The sequence below is a fragment of the Anabrus simplex genome, chromosome 2, assembly GCF_040414725.1.
Source record: "Anabrus simplex isolate iqAnaSimp1 chromosome 2, ASM4041472v1, whole genome shotgun sequence".
NCBI lineage: Eukaryota > Metazoa > Arthropoda > Insecta > Orthoptera > Tettigoniidae > Anabrus > Anabrus simplex.
Window position 1 is genome coordinate 731,515,044 of NC_090266.1, and position 27,359 is coordinate 731,542,402.

At 40.8% G+C, this 27,359-nt stretch overlaps 1 long non-coding RNA gene and 1 other non-coding gene across 2 annotated transcripts in view; both read left to right on the plus strand.

The window, feature by feature from the left end:
- The window catches only part of LOC136863072 (uncharacterized), a 417,453-nt gene that overhangs the window by 174,977 nt on the left and 215,117 nt on the right, over positions 1 to 27,359 (plus strand). The window lies entirely within an intron of this gene.
- LOC137498651 (5S ribosomal RNA) lies at positions 4,998 to 5,116 on the plus strand. The gene has a single exon (XR_011017888.1). It is a non-coding gene; the product is annotated as a 5S ribosomal RNA (ribosomal RNA).

A 27,359-nucleotide genomic window follows, 5' to 3' on the forward strand; every position in this document is an offset into this window, starting at 1 on the left:
TATTATTATTATTATTATTATTATTATTATTATTATTCTCAGAACCTCTATGAACGTTGTTACTCTGGGTAAATTCCATTCAAACATGTGATGAACAATTAAACTATTTACTGAGATCCACTGGGTGCAAATTACTCGTGACTTTACGACCTGCATTAATTTATTATTCTAGCGTTATCATTAATTATATCAGAATAATCGAGACTAAACATCACACAACGAATAAACTTTACGATGGCCTGAATTTAAGCCATTTCAAAAAATGTTTTACTGTTACATAAATAAAATACGGACAATGGTCAATTTTTTTCACTTACATTATATCGGCTTGACCCAGATCGTAGCTCGATGTCTACACCCTCCATGGTGACTTACACCATGATGAAATCTATTTGCTGTTTTTTGGCTATTTGCTTTACGTAGCACCGACACAGATATGTCTTATGGCGACGATGGGGTAGGAAAGACCTAGGAAGTGGAAGGAAGCGACCGTGGCCTTAATTAAGGTACAGCCCCGGCATTTGCCTGGTGTGAAAATGGGAAACAACGGAAAACCATCTTCAGGGCTGCCGACAGTGGGGCTCAAACCCACTATCTCCCGATTACTGGATACTGGCCGCAATTAAGCGACTGCAGCTATCGAGCTCGGTGAAAGCAATTTGATTAGCCACTATACCGTTAGATACAAAGTAGATGAACACATTTCCATATTCTTTATGACCCACTCAGACTTCACACACAGTAGACAACGAATCCAATTATGGATTCACGCACTAATCAGCAGGACGAAATACACTGACTGACAGAGCAAATGCAACACCAAGAAGGAGTGGTCAGAACTTTATGCCAATTGCAGGGTAGACTGACGTCACTGAAGTATGCTCATGATGTGAAATGCGCCGTTGTGCTGCGCACGTAGCGATCGATAAATGGGACACGGCGTTGGCGAATGGCCCACTTCGTACCGTGATTTCTCAGCCGACAGTCATTGTAGAACGTGTTGTCGTGTGCCACAGGACACGTGTATAGCTAAGAATGCCAGGCCGCCGTCAACGGAGGCATTTCCAGCAGACAGACGACTTTACGAGGGGTATGGTGATCGGGCTGAGAAGGGCAGGTTGGTCGCTTCGTCAAATCGCAGCCGATACCCATAGGGATGTGTCCACGGTGCAGCGCCTGTGGCGAAGATGGTTGGCGCAGGGACATGTGGCACGTGCGAGGGGTCCAGGCGCAGCCCGAGTGACGTCAGCACGCGAGGATCGGCGCATCCGCCGCCAAGCGGTGGCAGCCCCGTATGCCACGTCAACCGCCATTCTTCAGCATGTGCAAGACACCCTGGCTGTTCCAATATCGACCAGAACAATTTCCCGTCGATTGGTTGAAGGAGGCCTGCACTCCCGGCGTCCGCTCAGAAGACTACCATTGACTCCACAGCATAGACGTGCACGCCTGGCATGGTGCCGGGCTAGAGCGACTTGGATGAGGGAATGGCGGAACGTCGTGTTCTCCGATGAGTCACGCTTCTGTTCTGTCAGTGATAGTCACCGCAGACGAGTGTGGCGTCGGCGTGGAGAAAGGTCAAATCCGGCAGTAACTGTGGAGCGCCCTACCGCTAGACAACGCGGCATCATGGTTTGGGGCGCTATTGCGTATGATTCCACGTCACCTCTAGTGCGTATTCAAGGCACGTTAAATGCCCACCGCTACGTGCAGCATGTGCTGCGGCCGGTGGCACTCCCGTACCTTCAGGGGCTGCCCAATGCTCTGTTTCAACAGGATAATGCCCGCCCACACACTGCTCGCATCTCCCAACAGGCTCTACGAGGTGTACAGATGCTTCCGTGGCCAGCGTACTCTCCGAATCTCTCACCAATCGAACACGTGTGGGATCTCATTGGACGCCGTTTGCAAACTCTGCCCCAGCCTCGTACGGACGACCAACTGTGGCAAATGGTTGACAGAGAATGGAGAACCATCCCTCAGGACACCATCCGCACTCTTATTGACTCTGTACCTCGACGTGTTTCTGCGTGCATCGCCGCTCGCGGTGGTCCTACATCCTACTGAGTCGATGCCGTGCGCATTGTGTAACCTGCATATCGGTTTGAAATAAACATCAATTATTCGTCCGTGCCGTCTCTGTTTTTCCCCAACTTTCATCCCTTTCGAACCACTCCTTCTTGGTGTTGCATTTGCTCTGTCAGTCAGTGTACAATGATACACAGAACAGTTTCCATGGCAATGAGTATAACAGATTTCAGTGATGAAATACGAATAATAAAACAAATCGCGAAAGAAAACACCAACCCTCCTGACACAGTAGGAAAGATAACAGGAAAGCCACAAATGAAAGAGAAAAAATAATTTTCCTCAACTACGTGAACAAGAACACGTACAAAATAGCTTATATGAAAAAACAAGGTCTGTAAGTAGCCTTTAGAACGAACAACGCACTGCAAAGACACATCAGTAAATGAAACCTAAACAAAAAGGACATTTTCTCCAAATCAGGTGTGTATGAAATCAAATGCCAAGAACCAAACTGCAACGTCATATATATAGGCCAAACAGAACGCAGTTTCCACACCTGATACAAATAACACAAAAATTCGATGAGATACCGTCGGCATTTAGCCTTCGGAGCCTTCGTATACAATTCGCACCTTTTCACAGACGTCAATACAGATATCAATTTTACAAATCGAAAATAAAAGCAAATCCTTGAACATTAAGGAAGCTATAGACATTTTTATCGCCCAAAGCAAACCAACCAAACCAACTTCAACGATCACACAAATCAAAGTTCCCAATATCGTCGCGCTACTCAATGTATGCTTCGTAGTGTGGTCTACTATAGCCACGTCTTACTTCGTGAACAATAGGCAACGGCTGAGTGGCCTAGTAAGTGGTCCTGAGTGTCGGGATACCAGTTACTATGGATTGAGAGTGGGCGTCTTGGACATATTCCCAGTCATGGCCATCCTTGTGCTCAGGCGACTAGAACTATACAATTCACCAGTGGTCCCTAACCCGCCAGAGAAGAGATCTTCACTGGGACCATGTGTAAGTAGGGTCGCATCCTGCTTCACAGAATTTTTAGCCGAGCACGCTCAGAAAGCTGTAAGCAAGCCTCGTACCTGTGGGAGTAACGGAGTCCCACTCACACTGGACAGGAGAGGGACTCCTTGGAAACTTGGCGAACGAAATGGAATTCGATGCGGAACTATAAATATTAATGGGGTTTATGGAAGAAAGTAGAATTGGCTGAGTAAGCGTTAGTATCTAATGCTATTCATTAAGGGGTGATATCGAGGAAGAGATGGGAAATTATAAAGTGTACCTGACGGGTGTTAAATGGAGAAGGGCAGAGCGTGGGGTAGGATGGCTCATCAGGAATACTATTTCACGCAACATAGTTTCTGTTAGGCATGTAAATGAGCGAATGATGTGCGTAGATTTAGCTGTTGGAGTAATTAGTACGAGAATTCTCTCACTCTATAAACCATGTGAGGGTGCAGATGAGGATGAAGTTGACAAGTTTCACGAAAGTCTGAGTGAAGCCGTAGTCATAGTCAACATCAAGAATAGCATAATGCTAATGGGTGAGTTGAATGCGAGAATTGGGAATAGAACTGAAGGATACGAAAACGTGATGGGTAAATATGGGGAAGATATGGAAGAAAATAGGAACATGAAGCCTTTATTGGATGTCTGCGGTTGTATGGGATCAACAGATACGAATACGTTCAACCATATGGCTATTCGCTGCTATACGTTGAAGGATATGGGCACCAGATCCATAATAGCCTATATCCTAATCGACTTTGAATAACCTGTTAGGAATGAGCGAGTTTCCCTGGGATTTTTGATGATACGGAGCACTAACTGATCTGTAGTGAACTAAGTAAGTATCTCTAATTCTAAGATGGTAGAGAAAGTGATATCCGTTTGCAGACGAATAAGTCTAGAAAATTTCTAGGGCGGGCAAATTAGGCAGAAGTACATGGATACGATTAACGAAAGGTTGCATACAATGAACAGTAAGCAAGTTCAAGATATAGAAAGAGAATGGGTGGCATAAGGGGAATCTGTAATGGAAACAGCAAGGGAATGCCCGGAAGCAACTGTGTGTAAGGATAGGAAAAAAACAAATATCTTTGTTGAATGATGAATTGAAAGCACCTTGTAAACGTAAGAAGGCCTATCAGAAATGGCTCCAAACAAGGACTTATGCAGACAGAGAATTTTACGTAGATGATCGAAAGAGAGCGAAACAAATAGTTGTTGAATCCAAGAAGAAGCCGTGGGAAGATTTCGTAAATAATTTGGAAAGTCTAGGTCAAGCAGTAGAGAAACTTTTCTGAACATAAATAATATTACGAGTAGAAAGGGAGGGGAAAAGGAAATGAATAGTATTTTGGGTAAATCAGTTGAACTCGTGTAGATAACAGGGAATCACTGCAGAGGTGGAAGTAATATTTTGAAAATCTTCTCAACGTAAAAGGATATCTTCCTATTCACGTTGTGAACAACCGAGCTCTTGGGGGATGAGGGCAATGTTGGTGAAATTACCCTTGAGAGATTGGAAATAATAGTTAATAAACTCCATTGTAATAAACAAGAGAAGTAGATGAAATTAGATCCGAAATGACGAAATATTCTGGGAAGGCAGGAATGAAATAGCTTTGTAGAGTAATAAGAATAACACTGAATGTTAGTAAGGCACGTTATGATTGGAATAAAGCAATACATGTCTATAAACAAGGGTACAAGAAGGATTGCAACAACTTTCGAGGTATTTCATTGACCAGGCAAGTTGTTCACTGGGATTTTGTAAGGGAGTGTGCGATCAGTGTTTGAGAATATGTTAGATGAAAACCAGTGTGGTTTAGATCCCAGGGGGACTGTCAGGGTCAGATTTTCTATATGCGCCATTTAATAGAAAAATGCAACGAGAGGGACAGACAGTGATGTTTATGTTTCATAGATCTAGAGAAGCCAACGGCCATACCATGTTGAATACACCGGTTCTCGTCCGATCACCGCAGTTAAGCAACATTGGGCGTGGTCAGTACTTGGATGGGTGACCGCTTGGGAACACCACGTGCCGTTGGCTCAATTCCCTTTTTCCCAAGTTTCCCAGTCCCAGTACGACAACTTACTTTCAACTTTTGCCTCAGGCCAGCAGAATTTGCTTAAATCACGAAGTCCGCCTCTGTGGTGTAGTGGTTAGCGTGATTAGCTGCCACCCCCGGAGGTCCGGGTTCGATTCTCGGCTCTGCCACGAAATTTGAAAAGTGGTACGAGGGCTGGAGCGGGGTCCACTCAGCCTCGGGAGGTCAACTGAGTAGAGGTGGGTTCGATTCCCACCTCAGCCATCCTGGAAGTGGTTTTCCGTGGTTTCCCCACTTCTCCTCCAGGCGAATGCCGGGATGGTACCTAACTTAAGGCCACGGCCGCTTCCTTCCCTCCTCCTTGCCTATCCCTTCCAATCTTCCCATCCCTCCACAAGGCCCCTGTTCAGCATAGCAGGTGAGGCCGCCTGGGCGAGGTACTGGTCATTCTCCCCAGTTGTATCCCCGACCAAGAGTCTGAAGCTCCAGGACACTGCCCTTGAGGCGGTAGAGGTGGGATCCCTCGCTGTGTCCGAGGGAAAAGCCGACCCTGGAGGGTAAACAGATGATGATGATGATGATGATGATCTAGAGAAGGCATATGACAGAGTACCGAGGAAAAAGATGTTCGCTGTACTGGGGGACTATGGGATTACGGGTAGGTAATTGAAAGCAATCAAAGACATTTATTTTGACAATTGGACTGCACTTAGAATTGAAGGCAGAGTAAGTTATTTGTTCATGGTACTTACAGGGGTTAGACAAGGGCTTTGACCTTTGTGGCTCAAAATGTACATGCATCATCTACTGAGAGGTATTAAATGACAGGGAGTGATTCAGTTGGGTGAAAATATATAAGCAGTTTGGCTTATGCTGACGAATTAGTCTTAATGGTAGATTGTGCCGAAAGCGTGCAATCTAATACCTTGGAGCTTTAAAATAGGTGCAAGGAGTACTGTATGAACATTAGCTTTCCAAGACTAAACTGATGCCAGTAGGTAAGAAATCCAAGGGAATTGCATGTCTGATTCCGAATACAAAGCCGGAACAGACAGATAATTAAAGTATTCAGGATATGTGTTCCCCAGGATGGTAGTATAGTAAGTGAGATTTAACATAAGGTGTAGGAAAGCTAATGCAGTGATTTCACAGTTGCGACCGATAGTATTCTGTAAGAAGGAAGTGAGCTCCCGAACGAAACTATCTTATATCGGTCGGTCCCTTTTCAGACGAATTTAGCTTTACGGAATATAAAGCTGGTTGGACTCAAAGATCTTATTCATAAGTTAGAAGTAACAGGCATGAAAGTAGCGAGAATGATTGATGGTACAAACAGCTGGGAACAATAACGGTAGGGTACTCGGAATGTGGAGATAAAAGTTAAGTTAGGAATGAACTCGATGGATGAAGCTGTATACGTAAACTGGCTTTGGTGGTGGAGCCATGTGAGGCAAATGGTGGAGGATATTTATCTTGGAGAACAATGGTTTCTGTTATGGAAGGTGAGAGAAGTAGAGGTAAACCAAGACGATGATGGTTAGACTTAGTTTCTAATGATTACACATGAGAGGTAAAGAACTAAACGAGGCCACAGGACTAGTTACAAATAGAGAATTGTGGCGGCGGTCATTAAATTCTCAGAGGCTTGCAGACTGGACGCTGAACGGCATTGGAGGCTTCAGTTGATGCCTCAGTGGCAACCACTACAATGATGACAACAAAGTGAAAACGGCGGCGAACTCTTGGTTATCGGAGCAGGCGGCAAGTTTCTATGAAGAGGGTATTGAAAACTTAGTTGTAAGGTATGATAAGTGTTTAAATAAACTTGGCGGCTATGTTCAAAAAAGACTAAAGTATGTAGAATCTTCTTTAGTTGTGTAGTTATTTTCAAAGGACCCTTACTTAAAAATCACGCCTCGTATATACGTTATAATGATGTTTTAGACAGTCTGGCAAGCTTTTAAGTTACATATCTCAGTGTACTCAAATAGCTGTCGAATATTCACACTGGCTAGATTTGGTGCAATTCTGAGATAAATTTGATCGGACTGTAGTGATCAACGAAAATAGAAGATGTTGTTTTCTTGATCTTCTCTTCCACGTCGCAACTTGAACTAAGCGTTACAAAATGAGTGAAAATCTCTCTCTCTCTCTCTCTCTCTCTCTCGTCTTTTGCGTCGAAGCTTATTGGCGCGATATTATACACACAGTTAAAAGAAATTAGGGGAACATGTTTTGTAACGTCTGGTATGTTTACGTTAATTTGGTAGATGGGATTCCAATGGTAGTACAGCATACCTTGAGACCTTAGCTACTCTTCGTCGTGTTGCTGTGGATCTCAATGTATATCCGTCAGTTATTCAACGCTTGTGGAATCGCTGCAATGAGAGAGGTCAGTTCACAAGGAGGGTTGGACAATGTCGCGGACACATGAAAACCCCACAGGATGACCGATATCTGACCATGTGTGCGTTGCGGCGTCGTTTAGCGACTGCCAGAGAACTGCAACAAGACCTCAGGAGGGTCACTGGAGTCACGGTGTCTGACCAGACAGTAGAGAACAGGTGAAGAGAAGTCCTTACGACCCAGACGTCTTGTTCGAGTGCCCTTTTTAACGCAGCAACATCGCGCAGCTCGCCTTCTGTTTGCCCGTACCCACGTCAACTGGCAAATTCGCCAATGGAGAACTGTGTTGTTCACAGACTAGTCCAGACTTCACCTGACACAGCGTGATGGACGTCAACGTGTACTGAAACGCCGTGGTGAGCAGTACGTGCCAAATGTTGTCCAGGAAGGTGACCGATTCGGACAATGTTCTGCGATGGTGTGGAGTGGCATCAGTATTTATGGCCGTACGGATCTTGTCGTCCTTGGTAATCTTATCGCTGAGGGGTACATCGGGCATATACTGCTATAGCATGTATTGGTTGCTGCATACGGTGTTGGCCCTGAATTCGTACTCATGCACGACAATGCCAGGGCTCATACAGTGCGCATCACCAGAGCTGTTATGCGAGAACTGGACATTCAAGAGCTGGAATGGCCAGCAGTGAGTCCCGACCTTAATTCCATCGATCATGTGTGGGATAGGCTTGACAGAAGTGTTCATGGGCGTCCTGTTTCACTATAGACTCTCCAAGACCTCGAACAGGCTCTCATTGAAGAATGGGACCTGATACCGCAACGTGACCTCCGTCGACTTATACGGAGCATGCCACGTAGGTGCCAAGCTTGTGATAAATGCTTATGAAGGACATACACCACACTGAAGCTCTCCAACTGTGAAAAAACCACCCTGGAGTACTGTTATCACTCTGTTTTCGCCCCTATTTGGACATTCCCGCTTGTGTTCTGAAAATGAACGCGAATCCATCGATGTTCGTTTGTATACTTCAACGGTAAAGAATAAAGGTTTAGCTGGTAATATACCTGGGTGTGAGGTATTGTCCCGTGGAGCATGGCATACGTTCAAAAACATGCTTCCTTATTTGTTTTTGAACTGTGTATGTTTGGTCGGACTTGTGGTACTAAGTGTTGTAGATTTGAATACCAGAATGTAGGAATTTGGGAGATTTGTGTCAGTAAATCTACTCACGCGTTAAGGGAGCTATTTTCATGGTAAACTTCCGGTCTCAAGTAACACTGTAAGTAGGTAAAGGGATGTGTCATAGCTCTCTTCTTCAAGTGTTGTATGAAAGTACATGTTGCTATAATTACTTCTATAAGTGATTTTCGGATGAAACAGGAAATTATCCCAGAGATACCGCACTCAAGGTGGCCACTTTTAGTATCGGAAGGTCTATCTTGAACTTCTGGAAAGTTACTCTGTGCGCTCTTGAGTTTATTGCGTCTGAACTATGCACGTAGGCAAGAGCCAATAGTTTGTAAGAGTTCCTAGTGTGTACGGAGTTCAAATCTGAATGGAGAAACTTTGGGGAATGCTACAGGATATCAAAACTCTAACGCCCCACGATCAGATGTAAATAGAGGCGAATCGCTTGGGCTACGACAATTAATCTTCCGTTTTTACAATTTAATACACACTCTCTTATGAAACAAATAATCGGTGGACTTACGGATAGAGCAAAAAGTAACGCGCGGAGTTGCTACGGCTTAAAAACCGTTGCATAACAGCTCCGCATTCAGGAAGTGATGGGCTGGTCCCCACCGTCGCCTGTCGTGAGAATGGTGCTCCGTAGTTTCCCATTCTCCTCACTTAGGCAAATGACGGAAGAGTTCCTTTTATAAGCCTCAGCCGACCCCCTCTCACCCTCCTCTGCACCACAAATCACCGCAACACATCTCTTGGCTTGAGGGAGGGCGTCAGCCTCTAGGAGGCCCGCCCTACCCCATCAGGGTACGGAAAGAAAGTCAAAAAGGAAGAGCAAAAATAAACATGTTTAATTATACATATTTAGGCAGATCTTGCTACATACGTAGACTTTTAATAATAATAATAATAATAATAATAATAATAATAATAATAATAATAATAATAATAATAATAATAATAATAATAATAATAATAATACAGCGTCCCATCAACTACTTTTACAGTTCTCAGAGACACCATGCAGTCGGAATTTTGTCCTGTAGGTGTTTTGTCACGTGCCAGTAAATGTACCGACCAGAAGGCTAGCGTATTCGAGCACCCTCAAATACTAATGCTAGGCCGGGTTTGAACCCATCAATTTTACTACTACTTTTATAGCGTTCTTTGGGTTGGTATAGACTTTAAGACACTCTGAGATGTCAGACATTTTGTGCCACAAGAATGTTAAAGTATTGGAAACCAACACCATCGAATTGACGCATTTTTGCCACCCACAAATGTAATAGACTTCAGCCTGGATCGGACCTGTTGTATTAAAACGGAAGGCCAACGGTTGACCGACTGCGCCACTGAGAGTGGCAAGATATTTTGTTACCACATTATTTAATGCAACAGAGTATATTTTTATGCATAAGATATCCGATTTAAATATCAAGGTGTTGTCATTTGGTCCGCCTCTGTGGTGTATTAGTTAGTGTGATTAGTTGCCACTCCCTGTGGCCCGGGTTCGATTCCCAGCTCTGCCATGAAATTTGAAAAGTGGTACGAGGGCTGGAACGGGGTCCACTCAGCCTCGGGAGGTCAACTGAGTAGAGGTGGGTTCGATTCCCACCTCAGCCATCCTGGAAGTGGTTTTCCGTGATTTCCCACTTCTCCTCCAGGCAAATGCCGGGATGGTACCTAACTTAAGGCCACGGACACTTTCTTCCCTCTTCCTTGTCTATCCCTTCCAATCTTCCCATCCCCCGCGAGGCCTCTGTGCAGCATAGCAGGTGAGGCCGCCTCTGCGAGGTACTGGTCATCCTCCCCAGTTTTTCCCCCGACCCAGAGTCTGAAGCTCCAGGACACTGCCCTTGAGGCGGTAGAGGTGGGATCCCTCGGTGAGTCCAAGGGAAAAACCGACCCTGGAGGGTAAATAAATAAAGAAGAAGAAGAAGAAGAAGAAAGTTATGAAGAAGATTTCGATAAGTCAAACAGTAGGCTTACAGATCAATGGATCCATTCCGCGGGGGGTGGGGATTTTTGAAATGAAACGTTATGTACCTGTGGTCAGGAGGTGGGGTGTAGAACAGCGAAACTGACGATCAGGCAGCCTAAATGGCATAAAATAATTGTTTTTGTGATTAATATGGGCTGAGTGACTCAGACTGTTGAGGCGCTGCCCTTCTGATCCTAACTTTTTAGGTTCGATCCTGACTCAGTCCGGTGGTGATTGAAGGTGCTCAAATACGTCAGCCTCGTGTCGGCAGATATACTGGCATGTAGAAAACACCTGCGGGGCTAAATTCCGGCACCTAGGCGTCTCCGAAAACAGCCAAGAGAAGTTAGTGGGACCTAAAACAATAACATTATTATTTTTGTAATTAAATCCACCGGCATACGTGTGGTTTACTCTGGCGTGTAGTAAAAATACAACACCGAAACTGATGTGCAGGCATCCACTATAATTATTATTATTATTATTATTATTATTATTATTGTTATTATTATTATTATTATTATTATTATTATTATTATTATTATTATTATTTACAAGCGAATGGACCACTAAGGATCACGCTACAACTTCATTTCATTCTCTTCGTGCGGAGTTTTCTCTGTGTCCAATACTCCTTCATGCGTTCGCTGGCCTGCTTCCGTTGTTCACCTGTCCAGGCTCTTCCGGTCTTCCTAGTTCTTCCTGCGGCTTGAACACCTTCCAAATTCTTCAGTGTGTTCCTAAACGTATTACTTTCTAACAGCTGGTCTTCCAAGATGCTTAACCCTCAAGGAGTCGCTCACTCATCTGAAACGTTAGTAGTCGCGCGGGGTGTTTACAACACCCCAACTATCATTTCACAACACAACGTACCTAAAGACATGTCTCTCCATAAATGTATTTTATAATGTGTAATATAGATTTACAAACGAGACTAGCATATGAAAATCATGAAATGCCCAATATTCATCTACGGAAATCCAAGCATACGAAAATATTGAAATTTTTAGTAAATTTTGCATTTCAGTACAAAACAAATTAATGCAAGTATATTTTTGAATTATACTCAATGTTTCTGTTATCAGATTGAAGTAAAGACATGTAAGAATACATTCAACATAACATAAGGTCAGAAAGTTGGTCTGTATCACTTTGTGGTTCACCTGAACCTTGGTAATATTTTTCACACTTATTCCTCATGTTTCAGACACATCATTCTAGAACAGCGATCACAGTACGATTTAGTCTTTACATCTTTGTTTCTGCGGCATACTGTGCAGCGTGATTGTATCGGAGCTCGTTCTAGGATGTTTGTAGTCTTCCTGGGGTCATCAGCACCAGTTAGTTTTTCCGCTTTTTCCCCGAATGGTTTTTCGGCAGGCTTTCGGTACAGACGCTTTTATGCATTGTGGAATTCACTAATTCCCTTCCAGGTTACGCACATCATCCACGACTAGCGAAAAACACCCGAGCAATGACTTAACACTTTTAGCACGTGTCTTGACACCAGGGAGATGTAATATTATGTTTTGTTGACTCGTCCTAACGTTCCTTGGAGGGAGATTTTTCTTTCACTTAGTCTGTTTATCTTTACCCAAGTAATGATTTCCTCCTTCGTGGTGAACTGAATCATTATTACTCTGTCCGTCATTATCTACTTCACTATCAGCCTCTGTATCACTGCCTTGGATAAGTTCCTCACAATTGTAGCTTTATTCTGGATCTGACTTATCGAAATCTTCTTCATAACTTTCATCTTCTTCTAAAACTTCGCATATTCTAGCCTCCTGTCGTTCATAGCTACACATTTTCACAGAAAATGAGACTATCACCACTAAAGCGAGAACTGAGTACAGAGCTGCAAATGTTACGATAGTGGTCGCGTGGGGGTATGGCGACACCCCATGTGTGAAGAAAGAGCACAAACGCCTATCACAGCAATTCTAATTATAAGAAATCGCTCAACACTTCATGGTCAAGGTCACTTTGAGAGGTATAAGGGATTACAGCACGCTAAACGAAATCGATCGCAAGATTTCGCCCACAAAATGAACGTGGGGTGTTGTCAACACCTCGCGCGACTCTTTGAGGGTTAACCTTTCCATATCCTTCTTCGTTTCCTTAATCCATGCTGTAGTGGTCTTTTTTCTCCAGAAGTAATCAAATATCTGTTTGGTAAGTCTGTTTGCGTTCATTGTGTATAGATGTCCAAGAAACGCCAGCCTCCTTTTCTTCATGGTCTCTGAGTCTTTCCACCCTTTGGTAAACTCCTTTGTTGCTCCGAAGTTTCCATCCGCTTTCAGTTTGGACAGCTCCCATAATTTTTCTGAGGATTCTTCTTTCCAGGACCTCTACCTTCTCCAGCTTGTTGTTCATGGACAAGCATTCACTGGCGTACAGGCATTCTGTTTTGACCACGGTGTTGTAATGTTTTAATTTGGAATTCCAGGATAAGCACTTCTTATTGTAGATGTTTTTTGTCAAGCCGTATGCTCTCACCATTTTTGAGATTATTATTATTATTATTATTATTATTATTATTATTATTATTATTATTATTATTATTAATAATAATATTACCCCTGTGGGTGGGGATGCAGACGGAGAATACACCCACGGTATCCCCTGCCTGTCGTAAGAGGTGACTACAAGGGTCGACCAACGCATGATCGAATTAGAACCATGAGACTACTTGTAATTAGTACCATCACGCGGGGAACACAATGGGTCGCCTTTACTTGCGCGTAGTACCACTATGTTAGGTACAGAATAGATTTGTGATTAGTAGCAACAAAGTGTGAATCAGGGTGGGATTTACAGTACCCGTGATTAGTACCACTACATGCGGAACACCACGGGCTTACGTTGCCTGTAATTAGTATCATTATGTGAGAAACACCACGGGTCTGGGCGTCCCCTATGATTAGTACCACCATCTGAGCGACGCCGTGGGTCTGCGTTGCCTATGATTAGCCTGTCGTGCCATTTCGTCCAGGTGCCATTTCGTCCAAATTCCACGAACAGAGGCAGGTGGTTAACTCTCTACCGGTCCACTAGTGCTGTTTCGTCCAAACACCTATGATTGACAGTTTGACAGGTCTACAGTAACTGTTTCATTTCATTGCGTTCCTTTTTAGATAATTTTTTGACGTTGTAATAATGGACGTTACTCGCTCCGCTCGTTCGCCACCAGTCAACTATATTTTACAATGAAATGCTTATAATGTAAACAACATAGTGAGAATGAAAACAAATATTTTCACAAATCAGGTGATAATTAAAATATATCCAATGTTGCATTAGTAAAACATCCGTTTAAAAAAATATATATCAAGCAGGAATATTTGTTTATTTCATTAAAATTACATAGGGACTTTGAAGGGCTTTGAGGAGGGAGCCCTAAGGGAATTTAGGGAAATCATGTCCTTTCAAAAGATCTAGGAAAGTTCCCTTTATTTTGACACCTCAAACATCAAAATCGGACTTATAATAAAAAAGTAGTTCACTGGACAAAACATTCCTAACGGAATTAAGTATAAGATAATACACTCACTATTAAGTGCATTCCTCGAGACTGCTATGAAGTTACGTTCAGCAAATTTTGACATTACTATAAAGGTTTGATTAAAAACACAAACTAATGGAATGGCAATGGAAGAAGCGGCCTTTCAGCCTTGTCAAGTTTTGTGTCTATTTACAAATATATACAGTGTGTACAACGTATGCAGCAGCTAATGCGTTGTCCGATGATGCAAATCAGTAACTTTTTTGTTCCTCTTAATCCATTTTAATTATGTAGGAGACGTTCCTCAAAAACTTTTCAATGTCTTGTGACTTCTCCAATTTTTCAATTGCTCTTTCTATTCTGTTGTCCATTACAATGAACTTGTTTCTCCTCTTTAGACCTTACAAATTTAGGTCAATCCTGATGACTTTCGTGTCAGAATAATCTACTTCTTTCTTTAGTGCCAGTTTTAGGTGTTTCATTCGAGGGTGTGGTTTGCCTACGATTGCATTCAAGCAGGGGTGAGTGAGAAATCCCACAACCTGTGGTTGTGCACGTAAGCGTCAACCTGCACTGCCTCAACCCTTGTCAACACTTCGTCTGGACGAGATGGCACTCGTTAACTTGTGTAATAATTTGTAAAACAGAGCTGGACGAAATGGCACGTTTTTCAAGGAAATTTGTTGCTGGATGAAATGGCACCTGGACGAAATGGCACTAAACCATGATTAGTACCTCCGATGTGGGGAATACCTCGGGGACAGTACGAGTCCCTGTGATTAGTACACCGACGTGAGGAACACCATAGGTTTGCGTTGCCTGTAAGTGGCGCCGCAATTTGGGAAACACCATAGGTCAGCGTTACATGCGCGTAGGCATGTGTTTATTTGGACAATTTAGGCCTTGTTTTGGGCATTACAGGTCTTCTTTTGAGTGCTATAGGACTTGATTTAAGCATTATAAGGCTTTGAGGCATTTTAGGTCTTTGTTTCAGCCCGTACATGTAGGTCATCGGCCCCTAATGGTAAGAAGTGAGACGAAATGTAATGGCAATTACACCTGTGCGTGTAGTACCATAATGTGTGGAATACAGCGAAACTATGCTACTTTTCATTAGTACCGCAACATGACAAATGCCATGGTTCTACTTTACTAGCGATAATTACCACTATGAATGGCCGATGACCTGGATTTTGGACCCCTTTAGACTACAAGCATCATCGATTCAGGTTTGTGCTTTAGAAGCAGTCCCTTGGTTAGTAATACTATTGCTTCACGATAGTTTCTGGGATTGTGGGGAATCGCGGGTCGGATCCACTGTTTGCTTTAAATTCATTTTCACCCATTCATTCTTCGTCATCACGTTTTGAATTCTGGTCAGTGGAGGATTTTGGACTTTTACATTATATTTCGTCTCACTTCTTACCATCGGGGGCCGATGACCTAAACGTACGGGCTGAAACAAAGTTCTAAAATGCCTCCAAGCTTTATAATGCCGAAATCAAGTCCTATAGCACTCAAACGAAGGCATATAATGTCCAAAAGAAGGCCTAAATGTCCAAATAAACAACATGCAACAGCATTATTATTATTATTATTATTATTATTATTATTATTATTAATATGATTACCAGGGATCGATTCTCGGTCGGATCGGGAAGCTAAGTAAATTAAGCCCAAAGCACCACCATAGCGTATGAAAGTAGTCTCAACAGCTCACAAAAAAGCTTTGTAGCGCCCAAATAAGGTCTTATAGCCGTCGCAACTTCCATCCTGATGTTAAGAGAATAAATAAATAAATAAAAATAAAACCAGTAACTTACACCATCTTCCTGCTTCGTACCCCCACGAGCGCTCAAAACAAGCTCTATAACACTCAAAAAAAGAAGTCCTATAATGCCAGAAGACGTCCCGCAGCACCCAAAACATGCGCTATAATGCCTGAAATAAAGTCCTAAAATGCCTCAAAGCCTTATAATGCTTAAAACAAGTCCTATAGCACTCAAAAGAAGACACATAATGACCAAGACAAGGCCCAAAATGTCCAAATGAAGCTCTGTTTCGCCCAAAAGGAGCTTATAGCCCAGCGTCAGCTCTAAGACCTTCCAGTAGCCTTCCATAAGGTGAGGTTAAGCCTCGATGCACAGGCTGCTGCACCCACATTTCAAATCTACCGCTCTGTCATGTATACCGCCAGCATCTCCCACACATGCACTCTTCGCCAACAACGGCAAAGCTCTTGTAAAGTTAAGCCTGGAGTCGAGCAAGTTTAAGCCTATACTCTTCTATGCATCTGTCAGGTTGGCAAGCCTTGTTTGATTGACACGCTGTTGCCACCCTAGTTTTCACATCACCCGCCAGCTCGCAGTACACGCCACCTATAGTGCTGCGAGGTCAGTGTAGGGAGGTCAAGACACGAATGTACTTACGGAGCCGCCATATTGAGTCTTTAAGTGAGCGTAACCAAAGTCAAGTGTATATGAATTTAGAGGATTTAGAGGATTTCTCACTCGGTAAAGATCGCCTATTTTCGGTTCTGTATTCAGTTAAGTCCACTAAGGGGCGGCCTACACCGCTGCCCCTCCATTAACCAAGTTACGGTACAAAGACAATGTAAACTCAAACAAAATGTAACTTAATCACAAGAATATTGAATATATACAACATCATCTAGATAGCGAGTGGGAAACCTGATTGTCTTTCCACTATGTGATTTTGTTACCACTTTCTCCTTGCTGGGCTTGTCCTGAGAATACGTCGTTGATCCAACAGGGGGACAGTTCTTGCAAGACAGCTGGCCGTTCTTCATGAAGAGCTGTGGTAGTCTCATCCTCTGCTGCTATGAAGTAGGCTGGTTTCAAGCGATCAACGGAGACATTCACAGATGTATTTTTCTACGGTAACCGTTAAATATTTATCAGTTTCGGCAGTTACCTGGATAGGACTTTTATATGGGGGTTGCAATAGTTTTTTTGACTCTAACGATTGTCAGAAATACATTAGTACATTTACGAATGTCTTTATGGATGACCACAGTTTGGGAAGTTTTGTACTTAACTTCCATAGGTCTGAGTAGCTGCATGTGATGCTGATGTTTGGAGACACAAGTTTCTGGTTCGATCTGAGGTTGAGGGTTATCGAAAAATTTACCTGGAAGCCTAATATGCGTGCCATACACAATTTGCGCAAATGGATTGTTCAAGTCCTCCCGGAGGGATGCGCGTAGACCTAACAAACAGTAGGAAGGGCGTCTGTCAACTTCATAGAGTTGTGTGCTTTGATAGCAGTCTTTATTGTTCGATGCAGACGTTCAATATTACCATTGCTCTGCGGATGATTTAGTGTCGTACGTTTAAGCTGCACACCACGGTTCTAGGACATTTCGTACCACGGACATTTCGTACCACTTGACCGGCTGATTAGCTGCGAAGTGTCAGTTAATGACTTTAAAATATTTAGGAGAGGACATTCCGTACCACTTGAGAGAGTGAGAAGTATTGCGAAGTAAAAACGATATCCTAATGAATGTATTCATTTGTATATCCATTGTCCACTAGTGGCGCAGAAGCCTCCGCACGGTGTGACCACTACTGATGTTAACCTTCCGTCAGGCGCAACTGACTTGACTGGTACACGTGGTAATTCTTATCTCGTAATCGTCATTCGCAGGGACCTAACTACTTCCACCTTCCAGTAATTTCCTGTTTCCGCGTGACCTTCAAGCCCATATCGGCCACTTCATCAGAATATTCTTTTTACTTTCTTGATACTGAATGCAGTAGTTTATAACTATTCACGATAACAGTAATATTATCCATCCTTATGCTCGTCAGGTACATTGCGCCCGAACACGATGTGTATTTCTATTGTCCTATTGCTTTGTTTGAAGATTTATACTTCAAAAAATCGACTTTCTTATGATATTTACGTAAACGTAAGTGATAAGTATAGTTTAAAATGCAATTATTAAAATAATATAGAAGTTTTCTTCAGCAAATGCTGTGAATTATTTTTGTGTCTGATTTCCAAAGTGTGTCTGTAAGGCTGATTACGGCAGCTGGCGTGGAAATGGGATTCCAATTTAACATCAAGTGGTACGGATTGTCCTGGCGTAAATATATGGGGATTACGGGGAAAATGTTGGCAGGTAGATAACGACCTAGGTGGTACGAAATGTCCTAAAAAATCAAGTGGTACGGAATGTCCGTGGTACGAAATGTCCGGTCGCCTCACACCACACAATGCGGAAAGGTTCTTAAAGAGCTGACATTCAAGCTGTCGGCCTTCCTCAGTGACTAGTTTTGCTGGAACTTGAAACCGCGTCACCCAATGGTCAGAAACTATTTTTCTACAGTCTCTGCTGTTATATTTTGCTTTGGTGTTGCTTCCATTCAGTTGGTGAAATGATCTATGCATGTGAGGGAGTAAAGATAGCCATCGGAGGTGAAAGAGGGCCGACCATATATATGTGAGCAGTGCTGAATCTCTTATCAGGTCCTTGATAATGGGTGACTGGCGATTTTGTATGTCTTGTTATTTTGTTTTTCTGACATCCCATGCGGGCTTGCGACAATTTTCTGACGTCATTCTTGACACCAGGCCAGATAAACTTGGAAGTCAAGAGCGTAACAATAGCCTTTTTTCCTGGATGCGCCATGTTGTGGATCTGAAGAAAGAATTGTTCGAGGAATTCCTTTGGAATGTATGACCTTTGTTGCTTGTCGAGGTATCATACCACAGTAAGTTTCCTGAAGGCAATGGGTGGCTCTTGAACACGAGAGACTGGCTTTCCTCTTAAATTATTTAAGTTCACTGTCTCGACGTTGCCTGTCAGCGACTGTGTCATAATCGATGACAGTCATAGATTCAATCCGTTACAGGTTATCCGCAACGATATTCTCCTTGCCCCTATTGTGTTGGATGTTTTTTGTAAACTGGAAGGTGTTTTGCAGATGTCGCAGCTGCCATGGAGATGCCTTCTCATTTTTCTGATTAAAGGCTAAAATAAGTGGATTGTGGTCCGTATATATTATGAAGTCTCTTCCTTTGATAAAATGTTTGAATTGCTTGACAGAGAGGGAAATCCCTAACAATTCACGGTCATAGGTGCTATATGCTCTCTGTGTATTGCTTAGCTTCTTCGAAAAGATTCTTTTTTCTTTATAGGCGTAGGGAGTCCCTTATTTTCACGCCTTTCCATTCCTTTTGCCGATTCCTTCATTTTCGAAGTGTCGGACCTCTTCCACTTTTACCCTCTGATTAGAGGTTGGTTGCCAAGTTGGCACATCTCTCAAAAAGTAATCGCCATTACATAACATTGCTTGCAAAACATAGTAGAGGAAGTTTTCGTTTTAGTTCTCCGAATAGGTGAAAGTTAGGTGACGACCATATATATTTACAAGATGAATGTGAGGTTTCTTGGCAAAACTGAATAGTCTAAGATGACTAGGACACTCATTAGCTAGGGAAAAGTGTTCAAGGTGACCATAGACACATGGAAGTCGTTCGGTAATGCACAGAATGACGGTGTTTTTCACACTAGAAACGTGAAGCATCAACGTCCACTCAAAAGTAGGGAGAGGCACGATAACTCAGAAATTTCACTATCTACAGGGTGTTTCTAAATTCCCATTACAGACTTTGAGGGCTTGCAGTGGGGACCAAGACGTTTAAATTTATCATAGGAACTTGTGTCCGGAAACGTTCCGTCTTCCCGGTGCCCGCAAAAAACCACCACAGCACACTTTCACAACTCCCGCACTTTCGGCGCTCTGTCCGACTTCTGCTGCTTGTCGACTGGCTCGATGTGACGACCGCCGACGTCAACACAGACACGGACGGTACCTACGTATCATGTTCTCGTACACACGATCATCAATATCTGGTCCTCCAACATCCGCCACAGCCATAACCCGCGCCAGTAGATCTTCCTTAGATTCCACAGGGGTATTGTGAATCAAGTTTTCATGTGACCCCACAGGTAGTAGTCTACGGCATCAAGTCGCGTGAACATCAATCAGTCACTACTGATCTGCATTTAGGGCAGTCGCCCAGGTGGCAGATTCCCTATCTGTTGTTTTCGTAGCCTTTTGTTAAATAATCGCAAAGAAATTCGAAAATTATCGAACATTTCCCTTGGTAAGTTATTCCAATCCCTAACCCCCTTCCTATAAACGAATATTTGCCAGAATTTGTCCTCTTGAATTCCAACTTTATTTTCATATTGTGATCTTTCCTACTTTTAAAGACACCACTAAAACTTATTCGTCTACTGATGTCCTCCCACGCCATCTCTCCACGGACAGCTCGGAACATACCACTTAATCGAGCAGCACGTCTCCTTTCTCCTAAGTCTTCCCAGCCCAAACTTTGCAACATTTTTGTAACGCTACTCTTTTGTCGCAAATCACCCAGAGCAAATCGAGCTGCTTTTCTTTGGATTTTTTCCAGTTCTTGAGTCAAGTAATCCTGGTGACGGTCCCATACACTGGAGCCATACTCTAGTTGGGGTCTTACCAGAGACTTATATGCCCTCTCCTTTACATCCTTACTACAACCCCTAAATATCCTTATAACCATGTGCAGATATCTGTACCCGTTATTAACAATCATATTTATGTGATTACCCCAATGAAGGCCCTTTCTTAAATTAACACCTAGGTACTTACAATGATCCCCAAAAGGAACTTTCACCCCATCAATACAGTAATTAAAACTGAGAGGACTTTTCCTATTTGTGAAACTCACAACCTGACTTTTAACCCCGTTTACCATCATACCATTGCCCACCGTCCATCTCACAACACTATCGAGGTCACCCTGCAGCCGCTCATAATCTTTTAACTTATTTATTACTCTGTACAGAATAACATCATCTGCAAACAGCCTTATCTCTGATTCCACTTCTTTACACATATCATTGATATATATATAAGAAAACATGAAGGTCCAATAATACTGCCTTGAGGAATTCCCCTCTTAATTATTATTACAGGGTCAGATAAAGCTTCGCCTACTCTAATTCTCTGAGTTCTATTTTCTACAAATATAGCCACCCATTCAGTCACTATTTTTTCTAGTCCAATAGCACTCATTCTTGCCAGTAGTCTTCCAAGATCTACCCTATCAAATGCCTTAGATAGGTCTGTCGCAATACAGTCCATTTGGCCTCCTGAATCCAGGATATCTGCTATATCTTGCTGAAATCCTACAAGTTGAGCTTCAGTGGAATAACTTTTCCTAAACCCAAACTGCCTTTTGTCAAACCAGTTATTAATTTCGCAAACATGTCTAATATAATCAGAAAGAATGCTTTCCCAAAGCTTACATACAATGCATGTCAAACTGACTGGCCTGTAATTTTCAGTTTTATGTCTATCACTCTCTTTATACACAGGGGCTACTTACTATACAACTCCCCATTCATTTGGTATAGCTCCTTCAACCAAACAATAATCAAATAAGTATTTCAGGTATGGTACTATATACCAATCCATTGCCTTTAGTATATCCCCAGAAATCTTATCAATTTCAGCTGCTTTTCTAGTTTTCAAATTTTTTGTCTTACTGTAAATGTCATTTTTATCATAGGTAAATTTTAATACTTGTTTAGTATTACTCACATCGTCCGACTCGTTGGCTGAACGGTCAGCGTACTGGCCTTCGGTTCGGAGGGTCCCGGGTTCGATTCCAGGTCGGGTCGCGGATTTTAACCTTAATTGGTTAATTCCAATGGCACGGGGGTTGGGTGTACAGTATGTGTTGTCTCCATCATCATTTCATCCTCATCACGACGCGCAGGTCGCCTACGGGAGTCAAATAGAAATACCTGCAAGTGGCGAGCCGAACCCCTCCTGGGATATCCCGGCACTAAAAGCCATACGACACTTCATTACTCACATCTCCTATCTGGACATTATCCTTGTAACCAACAATCTTTACATACTGCTGACTGAATACTTCTGCCTTTTGAAGATCTTCACATACACACTCCCCTAGCTCATTAATGATTCCTGGAATGTCCTTCTTGGAACCTGTTTCTGCCTTAAAATACCTATACATACCCTTCCATTTTTCGCTAACATTTGTATGACCACCAATTATGCTTGTCATCATGTTATCCTTAGCTGACTTCTTTGCTAGATTTAATTTCCTAGTAAAACCAAACCAAACCCCATGGCACTACAGCCCTTGAAGGGCCTTGGCCTACCAAGCGACCGCTGCTCAGCCCGAAGGCCTGCAGATTACGAGGTATTGTGTGGTCAGCACAACGAATCCTCTCGGCCGTTATTCTTGGCTTTCTAGACCGGGGCCGCTATCTCACCGTCAGATAGCTCCTCAATTCTAATCACGTAGGCTGAGTGGACCTCGAACCAGCCCTCAGGTCCAGGTAAAAATCCCTGACCTGGCCGGGAATCGAACCCGGGGCCTCCGGGTAAGAGGCAGGCATGCTACCCCTACACCACGGGGCTGGCTAATTTCCTAGTAAGTTCCTTCAATTTATCCTTACTTCCATAGCCATTTCTAACTCTATTTCGTTCCAACCTGTACCTCCTTCTTAGTCTCTTTACTTCTTTGTTATAATATAGTGGATCTTTACCACTCCTTACCACCTCTAAAGGTACAAACCTATTTTCACATCCAGGTCAAGCAATCGGGCCACCAGGACCTATCCACTATTGCGCAATTCTTTGGTGCAGATGATCTACTGTAATTACAGTACTGTACGTACGGATTACTGCAGTGCACGTAGTAAAGAATTACTGCTGTATTGTAGTATTAACAAAAATCACAAGTACAACAGGAGGTACAACACGTCACCGTGCGGATCACACACTCAAATGAATGGCATGGAATGTCAACATATCTGTAGGGGTATGAGATATCACGTGATCTACGTACTGTAGTTAGGGCTCTCTAAAGACTAGGCATGCTCGCCTGCCATTATGGTTCATTCCTGCGCGACGTTGGTAAGGCAACTGACCGCCCTAGCCTTGTATATGCCTCTTTTTAGTGTTCTCTAAGCTAGAAAATAATGCTGAACAAACAAACAAACAAACAAACAAACAAACAAACAAACAAACAAACAAACAAACAAACAAACAAACAAACAAACAAACAAACAAACAAACAAACAAACAAACAAACAAACAAACAAACAAACAAACAAACAAACAAACAAACAAACAAACAAACAAACAAACAAACAAACAAACAAACAAACAAACAAACAAACAAACAAACAAACAAACAAACAAACAAACAAACAAACAAACAAACAAACAAACAAACAAACAAACAAACAAACAAACAAACAAACAAACAAACAAACAAACAAACAAACAAACAAACAAACAAACAAACAAACAAACAAACAAACAAACAAACAAACAAACAAACAAACAAACAAACAAACAAACAAACAAACAAACAAACAAACAAACAAACAAACAAACAAACAAACAAACAAACAAACAAACAAACAAACAAACAAACAAACAAACAAACAAACAAACAAACAAACAAACAAACAAACAAACAAACAAACAAACAAACAAACAAACAAACAAACAAACAAACAAACAAACAAACAAACAAACAAACAAACAAACAAACAAACAAACAAACAAACAAACAAACAAACAAACAAACAAACAAACAAACAAACAAACAAACAAACAAACAAACAAACAAACAAACAAACAAACAAACAAACAAACAAACAAACAAACAAACAAACAAACAAACAAACAAACAAACAAACAAACAAACAAACAAACAAACAAACAAACAAACAAACAAACAAACAAACAAACAAACAAACAAACAAACAAACAAACAAACAAACAAACAAACAAACAAACAAACAAACAAACAAACAAACAAACAAACAAACAAACAAACAAACAAACAAACAAACAAACAAACAAACAAACAAACAAACAAACAAACAAACAAACAAACAAACAAACAAACAAACAAACAAACAAACAAACAAACAAACAAACAAACAAACAAACAAACAAACAAACAAACAAACAAACAAACAAACAAACAAACAAACAAACAAACAAACAAACAAACAAACAAACAAACAAACAAACAAACAAACAAACAAACAAACAAACAAACAAACAAACAAACAAACAAACAAACAAACAAACAAACAAACAAACAAACAAACAAACAAACAAACAAACAAACAAACAAACAAACAAACAAACAAACAAACAAACAAACAAACAAACAAACAAACAAACAAACAAACAAACAAACAAACAAACAAACAAACAAACAAACAAACAAACAAACAAACAAACAAACAAACAAACAAACAAACAAACAAACAAACAAACAAACAAACAAACAAACAAACAAACAAACAAACAAACAAACAAACAAACAAACAAACAAACAAACAAACAAACAAACAAACAAACAAACAAACAAACAAACAAACAAACAAACAAACAAACAAACAAACAAACAAACAAACAAACAAACAAACAAACAAACAAACAAACAAACAAACAAACAAACAAACAAACAAACAAACAAACAAACAAACAAACAAACAAACAAACAAACAAACAAACAAACAAACAAACAAACAAACAAACAAACAAACAAACAAACAAACAAACAAACAAACAAACAAACAAACAAACAAACAAACAAACAAACAAACAAACAAACAAACAAACAAACAAACAAACAAACAAACAAACAAACAAACAAACAAACAAACAAACAAACAAACAAACAAACAAACAAACAAACAAACAAACAAACAAACAAACAAACAAACAAACAAACAAACAAACAAACAAACAAACAAACAAACAAACAAACAAACAAACAAACAAACAAACAAACAAACAAACAAACAAACAAACAAACAAACAAACAAACAAACAAACAAACAAACAAACAAACAAACAAACAAACAAACAAACAAACAAACAAACAAACAAACAAACAAACAAACAAACAAACAAACAAACAAACAAACAAACAAACAAACAAACAAACAAACAAACAAACAAACAAACAAACAAACAAACAAACAAACAAACAAACAAACAAACAAACAAACAAACAAACAAACAAACAAACAAACAAACAAACAAACAAACAAACAAACAAACAAACAAACAAACAAACAAACAAACAAACAAACAAACAAACAAACAAACAAACAAACAAACAAACAAACAAACAAACAAACAAACAAACAAACAAACAAACAAACAAACAAACAAACAAACAAACAAACAAACAAACAAACAAACAAACAAACAAACAAACAAACAAACAAACAAACAAACAAACAAACAAACAAACAAACAAACAAACAAACAAACAAACAAACAAACAAACAAACAAACAAACAAACAAACAAACAAACAAGGTATGTACTCTCACTGGAGAAATATTAGAAAAAATAGCTTACTAATAAATCTATTATTATTATTATTATTATTATTATTATGATTATTATTGATAAGTAGAATAGGTTGTTCGTAAGCTATGTGCCGCGGTACCGTCAAATGAAATGAGGGACACCGTGGTACAGATATAGGCTACTGTCATTCTTAAATCATTCTTAAATCTTGGAATTTGGCGTGGTAATCGGTCAGTGTTGAAGATATATAAATTGTGCTAGAAGATTTTGATACCATATGATCTCAGTCGGTATTTCATACTTGGGTGAAATTGATACAGCGCTATTTTCAATGTTGTCGAAATTATAAGAAACAACTCTTCGAACTAAAATAACGCTGAAATGTGATGTACGAAGACGAATAAACCCAAGTAACTGGGATTCTTTAAGTTTATTTCCTTCTTCTAAAATTTAGTCCCTTTTCTTATTTACCAGTATTTAAAAAAGACATTCTATATAAAAAATAAACTTAATTTTTGGCGAGTGTTATGAATCTCATCTCATCAGCTTATTCAGTTACAATGAACAGAGGATTTTAGTTTGTTCAACCGAGCATTCATGAAACAAATGTTATTATAAATTACATTTAGGAAGAAAATAGGAATAGAGTAACTACTTCTATAGCTGAATCTTCTCTCCCAACCTGAGGTATTGCAGTGATAATCAGTTACCAGTGACTTATAAGGGGAGTGACCCACAGGCTGTGGAGAATAATGAACATTTTTGACTTTGGCAATGTTAATAGTACTTTTTTTTACAGGGATTCCTCTGGTTTGAGGGGAAGTAGTATGGTTTCTCAACACGACTCACCTTATTAATCTTTGAAGCGCTGCAAAATTAGTTAACTTGCTCAGGCAGCACATTTAATAAAAATTATATTTAAGTAATATTTTACAAATTTACTGTCTCCTTTTATTACAGTATTTACAAAACAATAACATTCAGTTCCTTGTTTACAATTTTCTCTTCTTTTCCGAAGCTGTCCCATACATTTTACCTCGTTTCCGTACATTCTTGTTAGAGTCACAACAGCATAGGATCGAATTTTGAATAATAATAATAATGTTATTTGCTTTACGTCCCACTAACTACTTTTTAAGGTCTTCGGAGACGCCTCGAATTTTGAAGAAGTGTCTAACATTTTTTCTTTTAAATTAGAGAACATGTACTGGTACATTTATCATTCAAAATTTTTTCCAAGATTTGCACCATTTGGCATTATATAATCCTTATAGTCCCTATAGAAGACCTCACAGTTACAAATTAATTTCATAACTTCACAATTTGGTTTCTTTAGATCACCCAAATAAAAAAACGAATGTTTCAGAACTTGAGTCAGACTGCTCATAGTTTGAAACCTGCCAGCATATAGGCCTACCACAGATCTTGGTTTTTAATCATGAATTTGTTGTACTACCACCAGTGTTAAACAAATTATTTCTGTCATATGAAGTTAGTTTTTACAAATATTGTAACTGTGGTGTTTGGATGTTGAACTCCTGTTGCCAGACTTTGGGGCAGAACTGAATACTGAATGATCAATGTGACTGAATTAAGGGGTGTAGTAATGTCAGTGCGAGCTAGATGTAGGATTAAGTCAGCAGTTGCAGTAGAAGGTGTAGCAGAGGCAGTGGAGGCATAATGCAGATTTAAGGGAATCTAAACAACCTCTATTCCGCAGTAGAGACGTTACTACAATTAGGTGCAGAACAACCAACCATAATGTAATAAATATCTACACAAATGTAGCACTATTCGGTCCATGC